This window comes from Cornus florida, unplaced genomic scaffold, assembly GCF_030987335.1.
Source record: "Cornus florida cultivar Cherokee Brave unplaced genomic scaffold, ASM3098733v1 CherokeeBrave_3.0.0_Hap2_Chr06, whole genome shotgun sequence".
NCBI lineage: Eukaryota > Viridiplantae > Streptophyta > Magnoliopsida > Cornales > Cornaceae > Cornus > Cornus florida.
In genome coordinates, this window is record NW_026775576.1 from 51,742,443 (window position 1) to 51,754,948 (window position 12,506).

The window sequence follows — 12,506 nt, forward strand, 5'->3', positions numbered from 1 at the left end:
TCTACCACCACCACCATTGCTACCTCTATTACCTTCCACCACCACCTCCACCATTATCACCTCCACTGCCTTCCACTACCGCCACTGCAATACCCCCCAATTCTTCAAGCGTGGGTTGATCAGGTCTACACCCAAAAATCAGGGGATATTAAAAAATTAATAATATGTAAGCACGAATTACAAATGAATAAAAAATAAAACGCTGAATGAAAAACCAAATAATTAATAATTAATTTTTTCATAATATAACCTCCAATAAAATCTCATAATAAATAAACCTCCAATATCAACATTGTAATAATAAACCTCCAAGAGTACAACTCGGGAATCCAAAAATCATGGACCCCTATAATCTATAAGTATGAAATAATAAATGTCTAAATCTTACGAACAAATAAATAAAGATAACATCATACGTCGATAAATCTGGAAGAGGTGAAGGCTGTCTCTGATTAGCACGAACCCAACTCTATGAGTGAAACTGACGTGGACCTGAAAAATATAATAATGATGGGATAAACCCACGAGTAAGTCCTCTTTACTACTACCCAATCAAAGAACTGATAAACAATACATCCTAGCTATAAACTCATGCAATAGCTACATAGTCAGACATATATATACATACCAATAGACGCTCACTCTGTATAGGGCAACATCATTCGAAAAATCGCACACAAAGTGATCAAACATCCTTATTAGTACCAGGGCTGACAAATCACATATACAATGTAATAACCCTGTCATTTTCCTTCCCAACTTTTTTCGAGTTTTCTTTTCCACCACTTTTTCACTATCTTTTCATTTTGCATAACCTATTGAGTCGTGCTTGGATTTGATTCCGGCCTTGCACGCATTTATTTTACTTGATTTCCATATGATACACATTTTTACCTTTGTAGAAAAGCATACTAGATATTTACTTTTACCCGTAGGGGTGTAACTACAAAGATTCTTGAAAATTATTTTCTTTACTTAGCGTATCTCTTGTAATTATCTTTTGATGTTATTTTGTATATAGGGTACTTTTAAATGTATTTTTTGAATGACACTATATTTTGGGATTTTCGGGAAATTCACTTTTTAAGTTATCTAATAGAGGGGTCTTTGTGTAATTATGAAAAGTTTTTGAAAAAGTTTCTCATTTTGGGTTCAAATATTCATGACTTTGGCACTTCCAAATTATTTTTCGGATTTTATTTCATTTATTTTGAATTTTTCTTTCCCGTTAGTCGTCAAACTTGTTCGGAGAATAACTTTTAGCTCGGGACTCGGTTTTCGACCCCGTTTCTTCTGTTGATCTTAGAATTCCATTTTAGAATTAAAAATTTTCATTCGCGGACCATCTTTATTTGAGTGCATATTGATAGTTTTCACTTTTTGGACCCGGGCAGGGCCCGTTCGGACTGTTCGGGACACCTTTTTGACCTATTTTAGGTAGGTGCAGGATAAAGAAAGTTACTTTTTCATTTCTTCTCCTCCAAGCTCACTCCTAGCCGCCATTAAAGGAGCAAGGGGCTGCCATCTCTTCTCGTGTCTTTTCATCTTCTTCCTCTATGATTCTCCTTTTCCCGATGAAGACTTTTTTTATGTCCTCAACGACGTGGTGATTTCTATCCGATCAGATTTTGATTTGCAGCACTTTGATTTTTGGGGTGTGAGTTTAAGCTTGGATTTGGGTGTTGTCAAAAGGGGATTTCTTACTCTCCTCGTTGTCCCCGTCATAACCCCGAAGTTTCGCCGCATTTGGTGAAGTTTGATTTTGGTATGATTTAAGATTTTCATCTCAAAGTGAGGTAGGGGGTGTTTCATGTTTATAATCTTACTGTTTTACATGTTTTTGAGATTTATATAACTTGTATACATGTCTATAGTTTAGATTTAGAAATGAGTATTATTTTTTTATTAAATGATGATTTAATTTCATAGGTGAAGTTCTATAGACATGTTGTGTCAGGAGGCGGTGTTGCAGTTGATCCGTCAAAGATTAAGTCACTGATGGATTGGGAACGTCCGAAGATAGTGTTTGAGATTCGAAGTTTCCTTGGCCTAGTAGGCTATTACAGGAGGTTTGTTCGGGATTTCTCTTGCCTAACAACACCTATGACTTAGCTTACTTGCAAGAGGGTCAAGTTTGTATGGAGTGAAGCTTGTGAGTTGGCATTTCGGGAGTTGAAGGTCAGGTTGACATCAGTACCAGTTTTGATTATACCTGAACGTGGTTTGGGTTATGTGGTCTTTTGCGATGCTTCCAGAGAAGGCTTGGGTTGTGTTCTGATGCAGTTAGAGCAGGTAGTTGCTTATGGGTCTAGATAGTTGAAGACTCACAAGTTGAACTATTTGACACATGATTTGGTGTTGGTAACAGTCATATTTTCCCTGAAGGGATGGAGATATTACTTGTACGGGGAGAAGTTTAAAGTTTTCTCCGATCACAAGAGTCTCAAGTATCTTTTCTCTCAGAATGATTTGAACTTGAGATAGCGCAGATGGGTTGAGTTCATGGAGGACTATGACTTTGAGTTACAGTACCATCTGGGTAAAGCCAATGTAGTGGCCGATGTGTTGAGCAGGAAGTCACGAGGAACTCTAGCTAGCATTTCCATTCATAGATGGAAGATGCTGGAGGAGCTTGCTAATCTTAGATTGCTGTTGTGTTGGGATGATTCTCCCGCTACTTTGTTTAACCTGGTTCCCCAACCAGCTCTTGTTAGCAGGGTTATTGAGGCACAATATGAGGATAAGGAGATGAAATCCATTTATGCACGTATTTCTATTGGTGAGGATGTTGAAGGTTGGACTTTGCATTCAGACAATGGTCTCAGGTTCAAGGGCATGATGTTCGTTCCTCTGTCTTGTTGTGATGATGTCTGGTGTGCTTGTCGCTGGTATACCCAAATTTGTGCAAAGATATATGGACTAAGAGTGTGAGTGTAAAATGTGGACAAGTTTTACATTTATAAAAGCCACTATTACCTCTAACTTAAAATATAGCTAGGGTGAGTAGGGATCGTCCCAAGGGATTTTAGGCACTAGCAATGGAAACAATAAATAGGCTTAGTAGGTCGAGAGATCAAAGATTAGTTGGATTGATTGATTAAGCTTATGCAAATGAGATTAAAGTAAACAAAATTCAATGATTAATAAAGTAGAGAAAGATATAGAGGTGAGGACTTGGGGTACTAGAGCTCACCACTAAGCTTGACTTCACTAGACACTAGCAATTCTATATTAATGGGAAAATTGACTTGTAACTTGTGTGTGTGTGTGTGATATTAATTGAAACTAGGCATGGATGGTAAATAAGCATAGATTGTCAAGCCAAATCAAATGGTAAGCACAACCTATCAAATGAGACTAAAATTCATTCAATGAAATCACAATTTATGCACAAACAACTACCTACACATATACATCTAATGCATTCATAAGTATGGAACACCAAGGAACAAGAGTAGATTGTCCACCTATCTATGAATTTAAAACAACTACATTACATCTACACTAGAGACATGAAATTAAACTAAGTAAATTAAGGGTGTGGTATAATCCATTAAGAAACAAGTGTGAACCATCAAATAAATTGCAATAGTATTTAATTAAGCTCTATGTTTTGACCATCTCTAGATTAACTTCATCCATACTAATAAACATGTATAAATTCCACTAAATCTAGAGAAAAACACATAAATCATCCATTCTAGCATACATAAACATATGGTTAGAAGTAGATAATCAATTGAAAGCATTAATCCATACACATCAAGTAGAAACTACAAGATATATATATATATATATATATATATATATATATATATATTTAAATCAAAGATCAAAACATTGTTACAAATAAATCTCCAAAAATATACAAAGAACTAAGTCTAGGAAGCAAACTTAGGGGCTACTCAAGCCCCAAGTAGATGTCTAGCCACCCATTGAAGTAGTCATCCAACCCTCAAGGGTTATCTCCATGGTAGGAATGACCTCCTTCTTGATGGAAACCTATAAGAATGGAGGAACTCCTAAAATGTGTAAAAATCTCTAATCTCTAACCTCTGGCCTCTTCTCCAAGATATGAATATCCAAGTTATGAATATCAAATCTATAACAATTATTTGCTCTAAAAGTGGCTCTTAATCCTTATATAGGCAAGTCAAAATATCACACCAATGGTCTGGATTCGTGCACCAAGGTCCTCCAATGATTGCACTAACTTTTAATGAGCTGGAATTTGTCTTTTTTTCAGACTTGAGGAAGTTCGATCGATCGAACTGTGTTAAGATCGATTGAACGTGCTGAGATCCATTGAATGCTGTAGAGATCGATCATCCTTGGCGACGCCTTTTTGAATAAAGACAAATCTCTGAGATATTTTGGGATATTTTTGGGAAGAAGACAAAAGTGGTAGGTGGGTGGTAGGTATGGATAAGATCAAATCATTTCGATTGATCTAGGAAATGTTGGATCGATCGAACTTGTTGGATTCTTTTGGATAAGGACAAAGGCTTGGATCCATCTTGAACTGTTTATATCGATGAACTTTCGATCGATCGAAGAAATGTTGAGATCGACCGAACATGTTGAATTTCCACACTTTGCTACATTTTGCTTCCACTTTGCTCCTTTCTTCCATCCAGCTTGAGTTGACTTCTTTTAAGCTCTTATTTGGCTGAATTAACTTATTTTTGGGATAAGTGCCTGAAAAGGGCAATAACATGAAATTAGTCTAAAATGGAAAAGTAAGATAGATAAAGGTCCTAGAATAACTTAGCTTAAGGGGTTTAAATGCGTAGTTTTCAGCACTCATCACACCCCCAAACTTAAATATTGCTAGTCCCTAGCAATGAACTAGAAAGTAAAGGGAATGAAATGAACAACTATACAACTATGAACTAGAAAGCAATAAATAGATAACGCCACTTTCGTAGGGAACACGATTGCATTTAGCATATGCAACAAGCTTTTTAAACCCCTAGGTTACCCCTAGTGGATGATTGAAGTCTCGTGAGGGTTTCTAGATATGATACCCACAAACATAAAGCTCTTTCTCACTAAAAGGACACTAATATTCCAAACAAGCATTGGGAGAAAACTACCTCAAGTATGCAATTTTTCAACCATTTCTAAGCAATCTCCCAAAATTTCAACACCAAGTAAACAAGTATGGTCCTCCACATATTAAGAAAATGATCCTGCAAATCAAAACAACTCTAGAATCCTTTTTGAGTCAACCAGCATCAATTATATTGCTATCTTAGCCAACTAAAGAAATGATCACATCCTTACCCTCAAACAAGCACACAAATCTAGTCCCGATCATCAAAACAAAGAGTAAACCTTTTATTAAAGCTTTATTAAACTAGGTGCGCTTATTCTTTTCACTCGATTTTTTTTTTTTTTTTTTACTAATCCTAAGGATCATAGATGGAAGCATAGTGTAATGTGTTGATCTATTAAGCTTTCTAGCGATCCATGAGATCGAGCGTTAGGTCAATGACTCCCAAACCAGACGGCTTTAGGGAATTAGGCGTTCAAACACCCCTAAGGACTTACAAGCTCATATCAACTAGGCTATAAATCAAGACAACCTTCATCTAATCATTTCCTATTTCTCATCTTTTGGGAGAAGTCTTCACTTTTTTATTACTTTTTTTTTCTTTTTCAAGTTCAATTATTAACCTAGAGTTTGGGCCCTCTACCTTTCGGCGCGAGAAATTCAGTGCTTGATAAGGCTAGAATCCCGGCTACTCAATGAAAAGTGTTTGTTATCCACTTTTATCAAGATGAAAGCTTTCAATGCACTACTAGCCCAATTGGAATATAACTAATTCGATAGTCAACAAAGCATATACCCCACAAATGAATGCTACTGTGCGCCTGTGCTAGTGTAGAATCCTAAAGTAAATCTAAAAAAAATCACAAATCATGATAATGTGGACCACAAGTGCAAGCAAGATATCAATCTTTCAAAAAATTTACTCCTAAATGGCATCCACAAGGCATACAAGGAGTATTGGACTCTCAAGTCAATCAATTTTTTAAATTTTAAGCAATATAGTCCTCAAAATATCAAAATCATAGTTAGTGATGGATCAATCATAGAAATCCCTCAAATACACAAGTTATGCTCAAAATTTTGAATTGAAAGCAAATACTGTAAAGCACACATTACCCCCAAACTTAAATGGCACAGTGTACTCAATGTGCAAAGAGAACAAAGGAAAGAGTATACCAGTGCGGCTATGGCAAAGAATGGCCAGGACAGAATTATCCAAATTGGGTGGTATAACCACCCCCCCCCCCCCTCAAACTTGGGATTAACTGTGGTCCTGAAAAAATGGCACTAGGAGAAAAGCTGATCAGATAATAAAGGGGACAATAATGGTGCACAGTGGATATGCAAGTGTAAATGGGATAGTAAATGAACTAATAAGAGAGGAAAATGGTGGTCCTGAAAAATTCGGGTAGCACTCTCTCATTGAAGTCACTGGGATGCACCTGATAATGGAGTTAGTCACAGACAAATATATCAATAAAATAATATGACATCCAAAAGATCATGCATAAAATAGGAAAATAAAAACAGTATTATGGTATATCACAGTAATAAGGCCAACAGACTAGCCGCAAAAATATCAGATCAGTATTAATATAGTAGTAATGTATCACAAATATATAACATGATAAAAGAGAGGAATATAGATCAGGCAGATGAGGTAGGGCGAGTGGGGTGTGATACCCTAATATCTCTAGATATGCCCTGCAGCGCAGCTAAGACATCGGAGCGAAGAGATGCAACATCTGACCGAAAAGAGACAATTACGTCCTCCAAGGCCTGGATACGCTCTCCAAAGCCAGGTGTCGGTGCTGGAGCCTCAGGTACCACTGGATCAGGAAAATGATGTGTATCCTGAGCCTGCTCTGGGAAATGTAATGGTGACCCCGCTGGAGAGTGATGTGGTAACTCCTTTACTAGAGGCTCTCGCTTCAGATCAATGTCTATATGTACTATAGCCGTCGGTGCGACTACTGGATTGTCTGCTGCTGCTGCCATTTCCTCCCCCTCAAGCTCCTCAGCTGCTAGAAAAGTGTCCTCTACCAAACTCTTGATAAGAGCATTGTAGCTCTTATTCTACTCCTTTTTGCCGTAATGGCAAGCTCCTGTCTCTGAATACTCATTTGGATGGAAAGGATAGTGCTAATCTCAGAGGGTCTGAGTGATAAGATGGCCAAATAGGAGGAAAGTGGCCGGCTTGGGCTTGGCCTTGCTAATATAGGTTGAATACAATCTTATCATGACACTCCAGTAGAGTGCCGGCATGGATACCCAGTGGCCTATGTAGAATGAATATAAAGCAACCAGAAAGTCTGAACGCCTCTGGATCTTATGGCCCGCCATAGATACGTTTCGAAATAATGCTAAATCGTAGAACCAAAGGTCATCAGGCAGATAAGTCTGGGTGGCGAAAGTCTCGCCATCTGCATAGTGGCTAGTCAGTGCCACGGTTATGTCTGCGTAAGAAGGCCTCCACTCCAAGAGAGGATAATGAATATCGGGAGGGCAGATATGCTGGCATTGAGAAGATCTGGCAAGAATATAAACTGTGATCTGAATGGGGTGGCCATCAATAGTAATGTGTAGCTCGGACAGGTTACTCGGGGCCGGTCGGAGGTTTTGGTAGAACAACTGAACAAGCCGCGGGTAAACTGGATAGGTGACTGGGGCCAAAATAGCTTAAATGCCCCTCTAGTCAATATTATCGTAAGCGGACCGGGTCAAGAGATATCGGGAGAATAAAACAATATCAAACACTGACTCATGCACCACCTCAAGGCATGAGTATCTTCTGGTAGGTCTGTCGTGGTCCTGGCTTAGCTGTGCCGATGGTGGTGAGGGAGAATGTATATACGCAGTCTCAGCTGAAGAAGATGATGCAGAAGTTGAAGACTGTAGTCTAGAGTTGGCTGATGGGGACTGAGCTGGATCTGCCTCTAACTGCTCAGTCTGCTCAGCTTGCTTAGCCTCATGAACCTGCTCTAGAGCTAGCTCCGGAATGTGGTCCTGAACATGAGATGGTCCAGCCTGCTCTTCTACTTGCTGCCTCTCTCGGCGTGGATAATGTCTATGGGCAACAGTCTTTACCCTAGCCATGGCCTGTAAAACAAAAAGAAAAACACTTGCAATATAAGTTAGTACCGGCATAAAGAATTGAAACACAGTATATAGAAACATATATGTCAAATAAGACAGACAACTTAGAATAATAATCATAAATTTATGCAAGTGATGACGTAGCCAAATAAACAGTGACCAAGTGAAACATGCTAAACAATATAAGTACAGAATGCATCTAATGTGGAAAATACAGGCATTTGGCATAAATAAGATAGCATGGAACACAAAAGATGGTGTGTGAAATGTATGGGCAAATATGTGAAGTTCGATCGATCCAAGTTGGATTGATCTGGACTTAAGTGAGATCGATTTCTCTCAGATCGATCTGAGAAAAACAGAGATCGATTGAACATGCTAAGAATGCGAATAGTCACAAATCTGTGATGTGGATGGCACAGGGGCACCCAAACAAGCTTGTGGGGCCCTCTTACACAACAACTACACAATATTGGTCACTTGTCTTGGCACATGACCCCCAAAATCAATTTGGAATCAAATATATACACAAATATATACATGTATATACACATGCTTTATCAACTTAAAAATGGTAAGAATCAAACATGGGAAGCTTAGATTTAACTTGGCAACATCAAAAATATATGATTGAAACTCAAAATCCAACTCAATCTTACCAAAACGGGAGAGAAGTGGAATGGGAGAGAGAGGAATGTGAGATCTGAGACAAAGATGGAAGATTTGAAGCCTTGGAAGCTTGCCAGAGAGTCGCTGGAGGTTGGGAAGAAATGGTGTTGCAGCGGCGAGAGATGAGGGTCTGAGATTGATTTACAAATCGATCAAAATGACCCTAGGGTTTTATTTTAAAAACTGGTCCCGACAAGTTCGATCGATCTGGAAAAATCTCAGATCGATCAAACATAAATCGATCTTGAAAGAACACAAATCGATCTATGCTTTGAAATGATTAAGTATTTTTGAAATTTTAGATTTTTTTTTTTTTTTTTTTTTTTTGTAAACTGAAAATATTTTTATGGATTTTTAGAAAATTTAAAATAAAATGGAATTAAAAAGAAAATATATTTTTTTTAGATAATAAAAGTAATAAAACTCTTTTGGAATTTTTGAAAATATTTTTAAGATAAAAATAAAAATAAAAATAAAAATAAAAAAATATAAGATAAACTGAAAATATTTTTAGATTTTTGAAAAATTTCCCAAAATTAAAAATGTTTTTTTTTTTTTTTTTTTTTTTGAGAATAAGATGAAATAAACTAAAAATTCAAAATATTTTTGGATTTTTATTAAATTAAAGTTCAAAAGTCAAAATCAAAGTCAACAAAGGGGTACAGATTGATCAATTCAAGATCGATCTGGAATAATCTTCGATTGATCGAACAGGTGAAAACCTGCAGACAAGTTCGAACGATGCACAGAAAGGCCTTTTTCATGGATCTCAAAAATTTTCTAAGTGTGGAGTGAAGATCAATCCAAGAAAAAGTTAGATCGATCTAAGAACTTTTAGATTGATCAAAAAAAAAATTTCAATTGATACACAAGGAGCTGATTTATGCAGGAAAATTTCGATCAATGGAACAGAGGGATGATTGGATGCAGGAAGGGATGTTCGATCGATCGAACCTCTTTTGAGATCAATCGAATAGGAACAAAATGCCTATTTTCAAAATGAAATTGCATGCATTCTCAATCGTGGTTCCTATCAATGTGTATAAACCTTAAAACATATCTAGACGACGCAAGAAATGAAAGGTAAAATAGAAATGAGGGAGGAATAGGGTTGTAAACCCTACGAAATGCACTAGTCTTTCACGTCTCTAGCAAGACGTTGGGCTCTTTTAGCCCGGATCAAACATCTTGTTATGCAACCCCTCCTTGGCGGGGTGAATGGATTTTTGAACCCCACCCAACAAATTGCTCTCTAAGGAACTCATTGGATTTGATTCAAACAATATTGACCGTCCTTGGTCAAAACAACTCTTGGGCTTCCATGCCCTTGGAGCACTTGGTTTAAATATAACTTTCTTTGCTTTCAAGTTGGTAGATAAACCATGGAAATGTTCAACATCAAGTAAATACTTAACTTCATTAAATTCATAGTTTACACACTCTTCTACAACACACACTTCTTCATGTTGGTCCATTGAATTAAAAATGTTTAACTTCACTTTTATATGGTCAAATGAGATTTTTATTATCCCCATCCTACAATTGATGTTGGCATTTGAAGTTGCCAAGAAAGGACAGCCAAGGATAACGGGAATTTGGCTCTTAGGATTTGGAACCGGTTCCGTGTCTATGACAACGAAATCAATCGGGAAGAAGAACTTATCAATTTTAATCAAAACATCCTCAATGATACCCCTAGGCTTTTTGATTGATCAGGTCGGCAAGTTGTAAAACTACCAACATCGGTTTCAAGTCTCCTAAGTCCAATTTGACATATACTGAGTATAGAAGAATGTTAACACTTGCTCCTAAGTCTAGAGAGCCCGATTAATGACATGGTCACCAATGATGCAAGAAATAGTAGGTGAACCGAGGTCTTTGAACTTTGGGAGAGTGTTATGTTACAAAATATAACTCACTTGCTCGGTCAAGACCACTTTTCTTGGTGCTTAGCTTTTGTTCTTCCTCTTTTGGGTGCAAAGATCTTTTAAGAACTTGGCATAAGCCAGAATTTGCTTAATTGCATCTAAAAGTGGGAGATTAATCTTCACTTGCCTAAACATTTCAATGATTTCATTGGTCTTACTCTTTTGTTTGTTAAGATAAATAGATCCTTTCAAGGCATCCGGAAATGGAGCTCTTGGCTCAAAAGCTTTTTCAAAGTCTTTCTTTGAAACATCATCAACAAAAGAATTTTTCAAGTCTTTTTTCAAATCATGCTTTAATTCCTCTTTTAAATCATTTTTCAATGCTTTCTCAACATGATAATCATGCACATGCAATAAAGGAGGAATAAAATGTGAAACGGGGTGGGTGTCAACTTTTGGTTGCACCGGTTCACTCTCTTCATTGGACATACCTACTTGGTTGTCCACAATCTTTCCACTTCTCAAGGTTGTCACCGCATTGACATACTCAATTGTGGGACCTTTCGATGAGGAATGAGTCTCCACAACATATTGTTACTTTGGTGGGGCATTTAAAGGCATTTTCCCTTTCTCTCTAACATTTAGAGTACTAGCTATTTGTCTTACTTGGGTTTCTAGCTTAGCAATGGATTGAGAGTGAGAATGAAGCAATTGAGTGTTCATCTCTAGAGTGCCTAAAGCGGTCAAAACTTTTTCTTCAAAAGCGGGACTCCTAGAATTTCCTTGAGAATAAGATGGTTGATTAGGGAAATGAGAATTTGAAAATTGATTGCCATGTGATTGAAATGATGATGATCTAAAACCTTGGGAACCTTGGCTTTGCATTGAAGGTGGAATATACTTTCCTTGAAAACCACCTTGGGGAGGGTTTGAACCTTCCCCTTGGCTTTTCCAAGAAAAATTCGGGTGGTTCCTCCAACTAGGATTATAATGATTGCAATAGGGATTATTCCCTTGGTTAGCAAAAATGGCATTGGCTTGCTCATGGTTGTCATTTTACACATGCCCATCGGGACAATTGGAAGTAGAATGTAAGACACTTGAACAAGTCATGCATGATTCATTAGATACACGATGATAAACGTGATTAGGGAAGGAAGACACTTGGTTTGCCAAGTTTTGGTTGATAAAAAATTGATCAAATCTTTGAGATAAGGATTTCATCTCGGCGGCTATTTCATTAGAGTTGTCGACTTGATATAAGCCAACATTCTTCCTTCCACTAGAATTTCTACCATTCTTAGAAGACAAAGATCTATGCATGAAATTTTCACTCATACTTTCATACAATTGCCACACATCATTTTCATGTCTATCAAGATAAGAACTACCCATAGATATATCAACCATACCCTTGTGATTATTTGGTAAACTTTCAAAAAAATATTGAACTAATTGCCACTTAGGTATGTCATGATGTGGGCACTTCCTAAGCAAATCATTAAACCTTTCACATGCCTCATGAAACGTTTCCCCATCCCCTTGTGAAAACTCTCGAATTGAGGTTCTCATGGCATTGGTCTTTGAAACCGGATAGTACTTCTTCAAAAACTCTTGTTAAACCAATATTTTGCCTTAACTTTAAGGGTGAATGAAAAAAGTTTGAGTCTTAACACTTCTTCTGGCATGTCCGTGTATTTCACGGTGGAACACACTTTAAGAAACTCATCCAAATGTTTATAGGGTTCTTCACTAGGAAGTCCATGATAGTTAGGAAGCATTTAAATGGTTTGTGATTTGATTTCATAGTGATGTGC

General features: G+C 37.3%; 1 pseudogene; it reads left to right on the forward strand.

Annotated features, from left to right (window-relative positions):
- The first annotated feature begins 12,157 nt into the window (after nt 1-12,157).
- LOC132315364 (small nucleolar RNA R71) lies at nt 12,158-12,256 on the forward strand (annotated as a pseudogene).
- The last annotated feature ends 250 nt before the right edge of the window (nt 12,257-12,506 follow it).